The sequence below is a fragment of the Salvelinus sp. IW2-2015 genome, linkage group LG11, assembly GCF_002910315.2.
Source record: "Salvelinus sp. IW2-2015 linkage group LG11, ASM291031v2, whole genome shotgun sequence".
NCBI lineage: Eukaryota > Metazoa > Chordata > Actinopteri > Salmoniformes > Salmonidae > Salvelinus > Salvelinus sp. IW2-2015.
Genome location: NC_036851.1, coordinates 8,883,841 through 8,897,360, shown reverse-complemented (window position 1 = coordinate 8,897,360; position 13,520 = coordinate 8,883,841). Strand labels below are relative to the sequence as shown.

The window sequence follows — 13,520 nt, the reverse complement described above, 5'->3', positions numbered from 1 at the left end:
GGACCACTTTAAGCCGTACACTCCACAGAGCTGGGCTTTACAGAAGAGTGGCCAGAAGAAAATAAGCAAACATGTTTGGTGTTCGCCAAAAGGCGTGTGGGAGACTCCCCAAACATATGGAAGAATGTTCTCTGGTCAGATGAGACWAAAATKTWGCTTTTTGGCCATCAAGGAAAACGCTGTGTCTGGCACRAACCCAACACCTCTCATCACCGTGAGAACACCATCCYTACAGTGAAGCATGGTGGTGGCAGCATCATGCTGTGGGGATGTTTGTCATCGGTAGGGACTGGGAAACTGGTCAGAATTTAAGGAATGATGGATGGTGCTAAATACAGGGACATTCTTGAGGGAAACCTGTTTCAGTCTTCCAGAGATTTGAGACTGGAACGGAGGATCACCTTCCAGCAGGACAATGGCCCTAAGCATACTGCAAAAGCAACACTCGAGTGGTTTAAGGAGTAAGCAGTAATTGCTGCAAAAGGTGGCTCTACAAAGTATTGACTTTGGGGCGGTGAATAGTTATGCACGCTCAAGTTTTCCGTTTTCTTTTGTCTTCTTGTTTGTTTCACCCCAAAAAATATTTAGCATCTTCAAAGTGGTAGGCATGTTGTCTAAATCAAATGATACAAACCCCCCAAAAATCTATTTTAATTCAAGGTTGAAAGGCAACAAAATTGGAAAAATGCCAAGGGGGTAAATACTTTCGCAAGCCACTGTACAGGCGAGGGGGGAGGGAGGGGTGGGGGGCCCTCTTTGAGTAAGAAATCATGAATGTATTTACATGATATGTCTTGGTTCTTCGTATATTTTTGTTGGAACCGGTCCGCCTTGGAAAGGGAGTCAGGCCTTTATGTGACACGCCTGTCAGGCTCTGATTTTCCAAAATGGTTTCGACAAGTCTCATACTGTTGTCGTTCTTTGTAGTTGTCCGGTATCCGGTGACTTGTCATGTAGTCCTGAACAGAACTACATAGTTGATTCTACTTCCATTCGCTCTGGAAGATGCTTCTTTGAAGATAGGCTAGCCAGCCGTGTCGATGGTTCCCAGTGGGGTGATGAGAGTAGCGTAATGTGATGGTTTGAAGAGAGTAATAGAATGGTCCCAGTTAAATTCACTTCTCTAGATACTTTACTTAGGACAGCTAATCAGCCATACCAGTGATTGTCCGAGAGGTGACTTTAGAGACTTTCATCTCTACCTCGTGTTGAGATTCAGAGCTCAAACAACTTTAAACTTGAGCTGCAGCTCTACGTCTCTCTGGTCTAATATGTTAATTCTTAACCCATAATTTTATACAGTTCGTTCAAAAGGGGCGGTTCCATCATGCTGGCACGCTCTCTGACCTTACTCAAGGGGGCGGTGACTACTTACTGTGCACAGTTATAGAAACAATTTCCTCTTATGTTTTCTAAAATCACATCCCTGTAAATGTTGATATTAGTTTTTACTTCAACATTATTGTGATTTAARGGAGAAGTTTTATCTTTTACAACCAAATCTATAAATGTTATGTAAATGTTATTTCTTTTTATAGAAGGGTCCATCCAGCCAGACATGTTTTTTGTGTGATTTCACTTGTTTTTGAGAAACCCCAAACAGTAAATCACATCCTTATTCTAGTTGTGTAGAATGGGGGCCCTGAAGAAATGAACAAAGGCAAAAAAAAAACACCTAAATACATCATTTTAGAAATGGCAAAGCTCTCAGTATAGTGATGTAGGTCTTAAGATGTTGTACACATGTTATATTCAATTATGTTGCGACTTTGTTTAAGACCCCTTTTCCAACCGTTTGACCAGAAATCAAAGCCTTTGTTTTACCACATGTTTATGATAAAAAAAATGGTCGAAGCATTTATATATCTATTAATTTTAAAAATATTTAGATCCGTAGATGTCATTTGACACCATATGTGACTCACCACCTGGATTCGGTCTTATGTAGTAAAATTTGAAATAGTTTTTTTTTTACATTGGATAAAAGTAGAGACTCTAAAAGCTCTAAACACTAGGCTACTTGCTGCCCCAATGTGTCATGTGAGTAGTGTAGTAAAGATTAAGTCTAAAAGTGGTAGTAGCCTACAATAAGGAAACATTCCAGGTAAACAGAAAGGGGCCAGATAAAAATATTTGATAAATATTAGATGACGCTTACCCAGACACACTTCTCAAAATTGATGGGTCATGTGAAAGAAATGCTAGAACCCCCAGCCACATCGAGTGGTGGAAAAAGTACTAAAACTGTCATACTTGAGTAAAAGTATGAATCATTTAAAATTACAATTTTTTTCTCTTTATTTTTTTATTGACGGATAGCCAGCGGCACACTCCAACACTCAGACATCATTTACAAACAAAGCATTTGTGTTTAGTGAGTATGATCAGATGCAGTAGGGATGTTCTCTTGATAAGTGTGTGAATTGGACAATATCCCTGTAAAAGTACTTTTGGATGTCAGGGAAAATGTATGGAGTAAAAAGTACATTATTTTCTATCAGAATGTAGTGAAGTAAAAGTTGCCAAAAATAGAAATAGTAAAGTAATGTAGAAACCCCCCCCCCAAATATTTAAGTAGTACTTTAAAGTATTTTTACTTAAGCACTTTTGACCACTGCTCAAATGCCTTCACACCAGTACATTAGCATACTTTATATACTGTTACACATGCACTTATCACATAGTATTCCATACATAMRTTAAKGCCATGCAAMCTGAGTTGAAAACTGAATGAGGTGTACATGTATCTGTTTATGTACTGTACATGTGCCATTTACACAACTGTTCAAAAGTTTGGGGTCACGTAGAAATGTCCTTGTTTTTGTGTTCGGATGTTCGGATCACAAAGAAGAGCATTCGTGAGATGCAGAAAAAATTAAAAGACGCTGGAGTGCTTGACGCCATCTGTCAAGCCTGTGGTGGAGGCAATGTGATGGTCTGGGGGTGCTTTGGTGGTTGTAAAGTGGGAGATTTGTACAGGGTAAAGGGGATCTTTTACTATGCCATATCCTGTGGACGGCACTTAATTGGAGCCAATTTCCTTCTACAACAGGACAATGACCCAGTGCACAGCTCCTAACTATGCAAGAACTATTTAGGGAAGAAGCATTCAGCTGTTATTCTGTCTATAATGGAGTGGCCAGCACAGTCACCGGATCTCAACCCTATTGAGCTGTTGTGGGAGCAGCTTGACCGTATGGTACGTAAGAAGTGCCCATCAAGCCAATCCAACTTGTGGGAAGTGCTTCAGGAAGCATGGGGTGAAATCTCTTCAGATTACCTCAACAAATTGACAACTAGAATGCCAAAGGTCTGCAAGGCTGTAATTGCTGCAAATGGAGGATTCTTTGAAAGGACACAATGATTATTTCATTATTTATAACCTTGTCAACGTCTTGACTATATTTCCTATTCTCATTTTGCAACTCATTTCACGTATGTTTTCATGGAAAACAAGGACATTTTTAAAGTGAACCCAAACTTTTGAACGGTAGTGTATTTATGTGAATGTGCCATATATTTATTTGCGTGGTGGACACTTGATACGGTCACATGCTATTGTTGTGGTATGTCACAAAATCATGTTACGACCACACATGTCAATATTCATTTTATATATCAATATTTTGCTAAGTCTTGCTAAGTGGATGGGTCTCTACAGAAAATTGTACAGTCAAAAGGTTACTTGCATAGTAGCAATATCAGAAATAGTTTGTGTCAAAAGAAAATAATATACAGTATGTACAAGAACAATATCAGTGATAGACAAGGTAGTTGTATGCATACAATCAGGGGTAAAGTGGCTGAGCAGCAGGACAAAAAAAATGGAGCAGCAACGTATGGCGTGTGTATTAAGAGAGAGTCATTTGAATAGAGGCAGGCAGATAGTGCTGATGAATGGTCCGTCCGAACCAAGCATGAACAAGGGAATCCGACATTCGAAAGCCTGTTTCTGTCCTGCCCTTGACTTTGGCTCAGGGCATGTGATGTCCATAGCCTCTTCGTCGCAAAACTCCTTGATCTTCTCAAAAACATAAGTTTGTCTAGCTGTGTCCAGTCCAGGTGGTGCTTGTACATGCAGACCATCTATGGGAGGAAGGATGTCAGCGTTACGTAGCAGCTGAAACCTAGTCCCAACAGTCCGAACGCTCCTTGGCGACAACAACACCAGGCTCCAGAGCATCGAAGCTGTAAAACAGGAAATAACAAAACAAATTGAGAAGACATTACAACCCTGCACAACATCAATTCACCTCCCAAGTTTAGATAAGAAGAATAACCTCATGCAATGCAATGAAAATTATTTTCACCTGAAGTGCTGGTACTGCTTGATCTGTGGCAGCGCCCTGAAGTACGGAGTCAGATGTTGTTGCTAGCCATAGCTTTCCACCAGCACCATACCATCCTCCAGTCCAACCAGCTGTGGGATGTTGACCCCTATCACAGTGCTGTCCTTCACAACACCAGCAATCTCAGACAGTGTTCACTCTGGTCTTTCTGAAGTGCTGCTTGATGAGGCCRAAGCACCAGTCGGGGGCAAACTTGGTGTGGCCTGTGATCAGGAAGTGAAGGTCCAGACTTTGGTGGTGCTTGTACATGGTCCACCAGGCACAATACCAGAGCACAAACTTGTTCTTGTTTTGGTCACTGCAGTTATCACAATTCAGGTCCACACGTGTTTCCTTCAACTTCGTAGTTGGTGAAGAAAGGGTGCATGTAGTTGATGACTGCGCTGCCTTTGCTTGCTTGGGCCAGCTCTCTTTTTGATGGGAGGCGTTAGACCATTCTCCTTGTATGACTGGTGGAGAAGAGTCAGGTGTGTTCTACTAATTCTGAAAGACAAATTCCAGATACAAATATTTGAGCATTAGGCTATAACTAGCAATGTGAAATGGCATTCTGAGAAAACATCACTAAAGTTACACACAATTCATACACGGAAATTAATGTTAGCTAGCAAGCCAGCCATCTACCCTCGGCTAACGTTAGCTAGCTAACAGCAAGCTTTAACTTGGGGTCTTTTGTTTAGACATGTCACGTTAATGTTAGCTAGCTACAAAAATTAACTATAATCCCAATCCATAGAGTAACGTTACTAGCAATACAAACCGATTGTCATAGCTAAAGTTAACCAAATAAGTTAGGTTCAATGTTAACGTTAGCTAGCAAGCCAGCCATTGAACTCCAGCTGGCTAGCTGACARCAAGCCTTAACTTGCAATGAAAACAACTTTCTGACAAAATTAGAAACGTATAACATCTGGAACTGTATCTAGATTCTTACCCATATACATGGATGAAACCTTCACGGCAGACTGCAACACCTTTCAATAAATAAGACGTCCTGTGTCATTTCCGTTTAGTTTGCACAGCTTGTTTGGCCCGTTGTGTTCCACTGATTTCRAAACGACTTACGTGACAGCAATACTGTTGATCGCCGTTTCTTCCCCATCACTGTCATCAGAAGACTCTACAATGTCTTCTTCAATGAAAATGTTTTGACCTAAATCAGGKATTTCCTCATCATCTGAGAGTCAGAGCGAGTCAGCATGGCACAATTGTCATCCAGAAAGTAGTCCATCACAATTTTTTCCCACTGACTTTTGTCGATAGTGCCTGATAAATTCAGGGCAACAATGTTATTGAGAGCAGTAGCAACATATTTGCAGTTCTCCATGGCTAACATTATATCTTTAGAAAAAACTGCGGTAGAAAGGAKTATCTACACATAACGATCAGCTCATTTTATAGACACAAGATGCAACACCGCAGACCAATCAAACTTATCTCTCGGCATGTCCAGCCCACTCATTATCTCAGCCAATCATGGCTAGCGGGAAGGTTCCTGTCTTTTTCTTTGGCTAAACCAACTAGGCTTTTAATTTAACAATTTAACAAAGAAAGTTCACATGTTTGAGAAGGAATTTCGGCCCAAAAATGCATTTTAATAAAAAAATAAGGTTTAAGCGGCTCTCCTGTGAAGTTGTGACTTGCAACATACGCCTAGTATCCTGAATCGGGTAATATATTTCATGTGCTCCTATGATCTTCACATTAGTGCTCATGTTTTCTTTTTGTACATGGAAATGCCCATAAGCAAATGCTGCTGTTTATGGTTTGTCCAGATCTGTGTCGTTGAGGGGACACAAATCACATAGCAAAATGAATCCAACCCAGCTAACCATGTTTATTCTGAATTACAGTATTCGGTCAATAGAGGAGCGGAGACCCTGATAAATAAATCAATTAGAAAGCGACCATGCACATTTATGCAACACCTCCCCAGGCCTCTTGTTTCCTCTCTTCTCCTCTCTCCTCCTCCCTGTATAAAATCTGCTCTCTCTGCTGCTGCTGGACTCTGTAAACAATGTCCAAACTGGATTGATTAAAGCTTCTTTCCCTACTAAAACCCATCTGTTGGGCCAATCAGGGCCCACTCCACTGCATCACCCAATCTGTGCCCCTGAGCTGTGTTTAATCCCAGGGCTTACATTAAAAGAGCAGGCTTGTAGTGGGGTTTCACTCTCCACGAGTAGGACAGGACTAATTCAGATCAGCTTTGAGAGCAGTGGTTACAGGAATTAGACGATGGAGCCTCAGTCAGCCACATGATCCACAACACCAGCCACCAGCCACCAGCAGCCCTCACAGATTGAACTGTTGAATTTAGCATTTCATAGCCCCGGCCTCCCCATTCCCAACGTATGCATTACTTGTCCTCTGGGCCATATTGAATATGTGCGGCAGCGCTAAGTGGAAAAGAGTGTTAAATGTGGTTAAAGGGGATGGAGGGGATAAGGACATGTAATACGAGGAAATCCTCTCTCTCTCTCTCTCTCTCTCGCTCTCTCTTCAGGACTATGGACAGGGGCAGAGCCAGCCGTGATGCCGCATCGTAGTAATAGTGAATAGTGGAGTGCTGCTCACTGACCCGTGTCTCCTGTCAGACCAGGCTGAGCATATGGCTGCAATGTAGAGACACTACTACTCACTGCACCCCAGAGCCAAATCGCATATCATGTGAGGAAACGGTGTACACTGTTAGTGAGTTTTGATGCAGCTGGCTCACAAGTTCTGGGTTAATTGACACACAGTAACCATCTACATCTCTCTTGACGTCTATCTCACTGCTGYCAGTGACAGCTGACAGAAACACACATCGACGCAGTGCTTGAAAATATGGTTCAGTTGCTGCCAAATATGTGACCCGATTCAGGAAACTAGGCYTATGTCGCAAGTCACGACTTCACAGGAACATGTGAACCTGCATGTGCCTTACTATCAAACTTGTATGTCATCTGTAAATACGAATAAAATTGTTAAATTATGATCCTAGTTGGTTTAGCCAAAGAAAAAGGCAGCATCCTTCCCGCTAGCCATGATTGGCTGAGATAATGAGTGGGCTGGACATGCCTAGAGATGAGTTTGGATTGGTTGGTGTTGCATCTTGTGTCTATAAAATGAGCTGCTCGTCATCCGTAAATAATCGTTTCCACGGCAGTTTTTYCCCCAAAATATATTATGTTAGCAATGGAGAACTGCAAATACGTTGCTACTGCTCTCAATAACATTGCTGCCCTGAATGTATCAGGCGCTATCGACAAAGGTCCTGTGGGAAAAAGTTGTGATGGACAACTTTCTGAACTACGATCGTGCCATGCAATGCTGACTCTCATTTCATGACATGTTTTGAAATAAGTGGAACACAACGGGCCAAACAAGCTGTGCAAACTAAACGGAAACAACACAGGATGTCTTATAAAAGGGTTTGCAGTCTGCCGTGAAGCTTTCATCCATGTATACAGGTAAGAATCTAGCTACAGAGTCAGATATTATACGTTTCTAATTTTGTCAGAAAGTTGTTTTCACTGCAAGCTAAAACTTGCTGTTAGCTAGCCAGCTGGAGTTCGATGGCTGGCTTGCTAACTAACAATGAACCTAACGTTATTTGGTTAACTTTAGCTAGGTATGACAATCGGTTTGTATTGCTAGTAACGCTACTCTATGGATTGGGATTATAGTTAATTTTTTAGCTCGCTAACGTTAATGTGGCATGTCTAAACAATAGCTAGCTATGACAATCGGTTTGTATTGCTAGTTAAAGCTTGCTGTTAGCTAGCCAGCTGACGTTAGATGGCCAGCTGACGTTAGATGGCTAGCTACAGTAGCTAACATTACCTGTCTGAACTGCGTGTAGTGATCTTATCTCAGAATGCCATTTTGCATCTATTGTATAATAATGCTAAAATATTTGTATCTGGAATTTGTCTTTCAGCATTAATCAGTAGAACACGCCTGACTCTAATCCACCAGTCATACAGTCATCAAAAAGAGAGCTGGCCCAAGCAAGCAAAGGCAGCAKCGCAGTCATCAACTACATGCACCATTTCTTCACCAACTACGGAGTTGGGAAAATTTGTGTGGGCCTGAATTGTGATAACTGCAATGGCCAAAATAAGAACMAGTTTGTGCTCTGGTATTGTGCCTGGTGGACCATGCACATGCTCCACCACAATCTGGACCTTCACTTCCTGATCACAGGCCACACCAAGTTTGCCCCCGACTGGTGCTTCGGCCTCATCAAGCAGCGCTACAGAAAGACCAGAGTGAACACTTTGTTTTAGATTGCTGGTGTTGTGAAGGACAGCACTGTGATAGGGGTCAACATCTCAAAGCTGGTTGGACTGGAGGTGATAAGGTGCTGGTGGAAAGCTATGGCTGGCAACAACACCTGACTCCGTACTTCAGGGCGCTGCCACAGATCAAGCAGTACCAGCACTTCAGGTGAAAATAATTTTCATTGCATTGCATGAGGTTATTCTTCTTATCTAAACTTGGGAGGTGAATTGATGTTGTGCAGGGTTGTAATGTCTTCAGATTTTTTTTGTTATTCCCTGTTTTACAGCTTCGATGCTCTGGAGCAGGTTTCAGCTACTACGCAACACTGACATCCTTCCTCCCATAGATGGTCTGCCTGTAAAATCACCACCTGGACTGGACACAGCTAGACAAACTTATATTTTTGACAAGATCAGGGAGTTTTGCAACGAAGGGGCTATGGACAACACATGCCCTGCGCCAAAGTCAAGGGCAGGACAGAAACAGGCTCTCCGACTATAGATTACCTTGTTCATRCGTGGTTTGGACGGACCAGTCATCAGCACTATCTGCAGTGCCTCTATTCACATGACTCTCTTCTAAAACAAACGCCATACGTTGCTGCAATTTTCTCTCTATCCAGCTCGGCCACTTTACCCCTGATTGTATGCATATAACTACCTCATCTATCACTGATATCATTATTGATATTGTTCTTGTACAAACTGTATATTTTATTTATATTGACACTATTTCTGATATTGCTACTATGCAAGTAATCATTTGGCTGTACCGTTTACACCTCCTGTAGAGACCATCTGCTTAGCAAGACTTAGCAAAATATTGATATATGTGGTCGTAACAARATTTTGTGACATACCACAACAATATCATGTGACCGTATCAAGTGTCCACCGCTTAAATATATGGCGCATGCATCTGTTTATGTACTGTACAGGTGCACCTCACTCAGGTTTCAACTCAGGTTGCATGGCCTTAACTTATGTATGGAATACTATGTGATAAGTGCATGTGTAACAGTATATAAAGTATGCTAATGTACTGGTGTGAAGGCATTTGGGCAGTGATGTAAAAATACTTTAAAGTACTACTTAAATAGTTTTTTGTGGTATCTGTACATTACTTTACTATTTATAATTTGGAAACTTTTACTTTTCTACATTCGTAAAGAATATAATGTACTTTTTACTCCATACATTTTCCTTGACACCCAAAAGTACTTGTTACATTTGGACAGGAACATTGTCCAATTCAAACACTTATCAAGAGAACATCCCTGGTCATCCATASTGCCTCTGATCTGTCAGACTCACTAAACACAAATGCTTTGTTTGTAAATTATRCAGGAGTGTGCCCCTGGCTATCCATCAATAAACAATAATACAATTGTGCCGTCTGGTTTGCTTAATATAAGGAAGTTGAAATGGTTTATACTTTTGAWACTTAAGTACATTGTGCCCCTGGCTATCCGGCAATAATTTTTAAAAATACAATTGTGCCGTCTTTTAATATAGGAAGGAATTTGATTTTTTAAATACTTTTACTCAAGTATGACAATTTAGTACTTTTCCCACCACTGGATGTGGCTGGGGGTTCTAGCATTTCTTTCACATGACCCATCAATTTAGACAAGTGTATCTGGGTAAGCATCATCTAATATTTTTATCTGGACACTTTCTGTTTACCTGGAATTTTTCATTATTGTAAGCTACTACCACTTTTAGTCTTTAGCACATCACCTCATGTGAATCYTTAAAAAGATGGGTGGGGMTGGCTTCTGTTATCATGAAGTGCTTTGAGAGACTAGTCATGGATCATGTCACCTCYACCTCACCGGCCAACCACCCTARACCCACTTCAGTTTGCATACCGCCCCAACAGGTCCACAGACGACGCAATCGCCATCGCACTGCACACTGCCCTATCCCATCTAGATAAAAGGAATAGCGACAGTTGAAGTCGGAAGTTTACATACACTTAGGTTGGAGTCATTAAAACTAGTTTTTCAAACACTCCACAAATTTCTTCTTAACAAACTATAGTTTTGGCAAGTCGGTTAGGACATCTACTTTGTGCATGACACAAGTCATTTTTCCAACAATTGTTTACAAAGAGATTATTTCACCCAATTTATTGTGGGAAGCTTGTGGAAGGCTACCTGAAACGTTTGACCCAAACGTTTGACCCAAGTTAAACAATTTAAAGGCAATGCTACCAAATAATAATTGAGTGTATGTAAACTTCTGACCCACTGGGAATGTGATGAAAGAAAAGCTGAAATAAATCATTACTATTATTCTGACATTTCACAATCTTAAAATAAAGTGGTGATCCTAACTGACATAAAACAGGGAATTTTTACTAGGATTTAATGGCAGGAATTGTGAAAAATGTAGTTTAGTGTATTTGGCTGAGGTGTATTTAAACTTCCGACTTCAACTGTATGTAAGAATGCTGTTCATTGACTACAGCTCAGCATTCAGCACCATAGTACCCTCCAAGCTCATCATCAAGCTGGAGGCCCTGGGTCTCAACCCCGCCCTGTGCAATTGGGTCCTGGACTTTCTGACGGGTGGCCCCCTGGTGGTGAAGGTAGGAAACAACATCTCCACTTTGCTGACCCTCAACGCTGGGGCCCCACAAGGGTGTGTGCTCAGCCCCCTCCTGTACTCCCTGTTCACCCATGACTGCGTGGCCATGCACGCCTGCAACTCAATCATCAAGTGCTCAGACGACACTCAGGAGGCTGAAGAAATTTGGTTTGACACCCAAAATCCTGACCAACTTTTATAGATGCACAATCGAGAGCATCCTGTTGGGCTGTATCCCAGCCTGGTACGGCAACTGCACTGCCCTCAACCGCAAGGCTCTCCAGAGGGTTGTGTGGTCTGCACAACGCATCACCGGGGTCAAACTACCTGCCCTCCATGACACCTACAGCACCCGATGTCACAGGAAGGCCAAACAGATCATCGAGGACATCAACCACCACTGCCTGTTCACACCGCTAGCATCCAGAAGGCGGGGTCAGTACAGGTGCATCAAAACTGGGACCGAGAGACTGAAAAACAGCTTCTATCTCAAGGCCATCTATTGCACCTTGCCTATGCCGCTCGGCCATCACTCATCCGTATACTTACGTGTACTGTACATTTCCTCATTCACCCCTTTAGATGTCTGTGTATTAGGTAGTTGTTGGGGAATTGTTAGATTACTTGTTAGATATTACTGCACTGTCGGAACTAGAAGCACAAGCATTTCGCTACACTCGCGTTAACATCTGCTAACCATCTGTATGTGACAAATAAATTTTGATTTGAAATTTGATTTGAAGAGGGTGTGAACAATGCTGAATGGGTGTGGGCAAAGGAGAGCTCTCTAGTAGGTACCAAAACATTCAAAGGCTCTTTTCTCAAAAGTGAATTTACAAGTGTATCAACTTTCAAAGTAGAAATACTTTCCCATTGTTCCTCAAAATGCACTGTATGATATACCATTTTGTAGCTCTGAGTCTCTACTTTTATCCAATATAACAAACTGAAATTCAAATTTTGCTACATAAGACCGAATCCAGGTGGTGAGTCATATTTATTGGCACCCTTGCACTTTTCTTAAATAMYTCCCTATTTTTTCTAAAATAATTAGTAATGTAAAAGAAAAACTTTGGGTCTCCACACCTTGTTTTTCGTATTTTCTACATCACRGAACACATTTTATTTTTGTAAACTTCAGTTTACAGTTTTAATTTAGAAAATGAAGACAAATGGCATGAACAAAATGATTGTCAACCCGGAGTTACTACTTGGTTGCACAGCCTTTGGCCAAGATAACTGCCGACAAATGCTTCAATAAGGTGTGGAGACCAGTGGCGATTTTAGCATGTTAATCTTGGTGGGGCAAACTCAACCAATTTTTTTAGATGCATGCCAGCAATGCCACTACACAACATTTTATTATTTATTAGAACAAAGTGGTCTAAAAAGGAAAATACAATCACGAGGATCAACTTTTATAGACAATATACCGACGCACAGACAGCACATCGCGCAAACAAAACAACCCTCGCAATATCAACTGGAATTACATGGGTCTATTACTGAATTWYTGTTGAAAAAATATACTTCAATGGGAAGAGACTGTCACTAGAAAACATGGTTACACACCCAACAACATTATATAGTATCCCCATCTGATGAAGAAAATTAGCTAATTATAATACATAAAGTAAGCAAAACAACAAAATCATTCCAACATTGGCTAAAATGATGAATAAGATACTAATGAGATATACCTATATAAGCAATATATCAATTGAGATGTACAAATTATGGCATAAGGGAACGATGAGCAGATAAGAGACAAGCATTAATTTTGATTAAGACATTAATGAGCAAGTAGTCGATATAACTATTTGTTCAGCACTTTTGAAATGTACAGCGACCGAATTCAGAACATGGCCTGTTCTTACATTATTCTCCCTGTACACCAAGTCAGAACCGTAGGATAAATAACAGGGGCATATAAACAGACAATGAAACCTCTTACAATATTCAATGATGACATTTCTCTAAAACAAGCTATAGGCTACATGTGCACCACCGAGTCAGTAGGTTAAGTTCTGAGGGGGAGAGGGACCAAATTCTTAGGGTGAGCTACTAACAGCTTACTACACAACATACGCTTAGTATTACTTTCTTAGCTGCTGTATACATATCTCCCGGGCATATTACATCATTTATGTAGCAGTATACAATATAGATTTTTGGACCGTTGTTGTGCTGTGCTCAATTGAATGTGGCGTGGCGGTMCTTCTCGTGGGCAAACTTGGCCATCAAACCTTGTCATCAAAGTCTGGCATTCTCTGGATTTATGGTGCTTTCAAGACAACTGGAAACTAATAAA

At 41.1% G+C, this 13,520-nt stretch overlaps 1 protein-coding gene across 4 annotated transcripts in view; it reads left to right on the top strand.

Moving 5' to 3' along the window:
- LOC111969743 (chemokine-like protein TAFA-2) overlaps positions 1-13,520 on the top strand; it is a 197,490-nt gene that overhangs the window by 68,256 nt on the left and 115,714 nt on the right. Inside the window, exons 1-3 of one of the 4 annotated variants that reach the window (XR_011480547.1) lie at positions 7,473-7,804; positions 8,275-8,783; positions 8,905-10,007. The exons of 2 other annotated variants lie outside the window; for them this stretch is intronic. The gene's annotated coding sequence lies outside the window, so the exon portion shown is untranslated. Of the gene's footprint in view, positions 1-7,472; positions 7,805-8,274; positions 8,784-8,904; positions 10,008-13,520 lie in introns of those variants that run through there. One more of the 4 variants, XR_011480548.1, reaches the window with a different exon arrangement.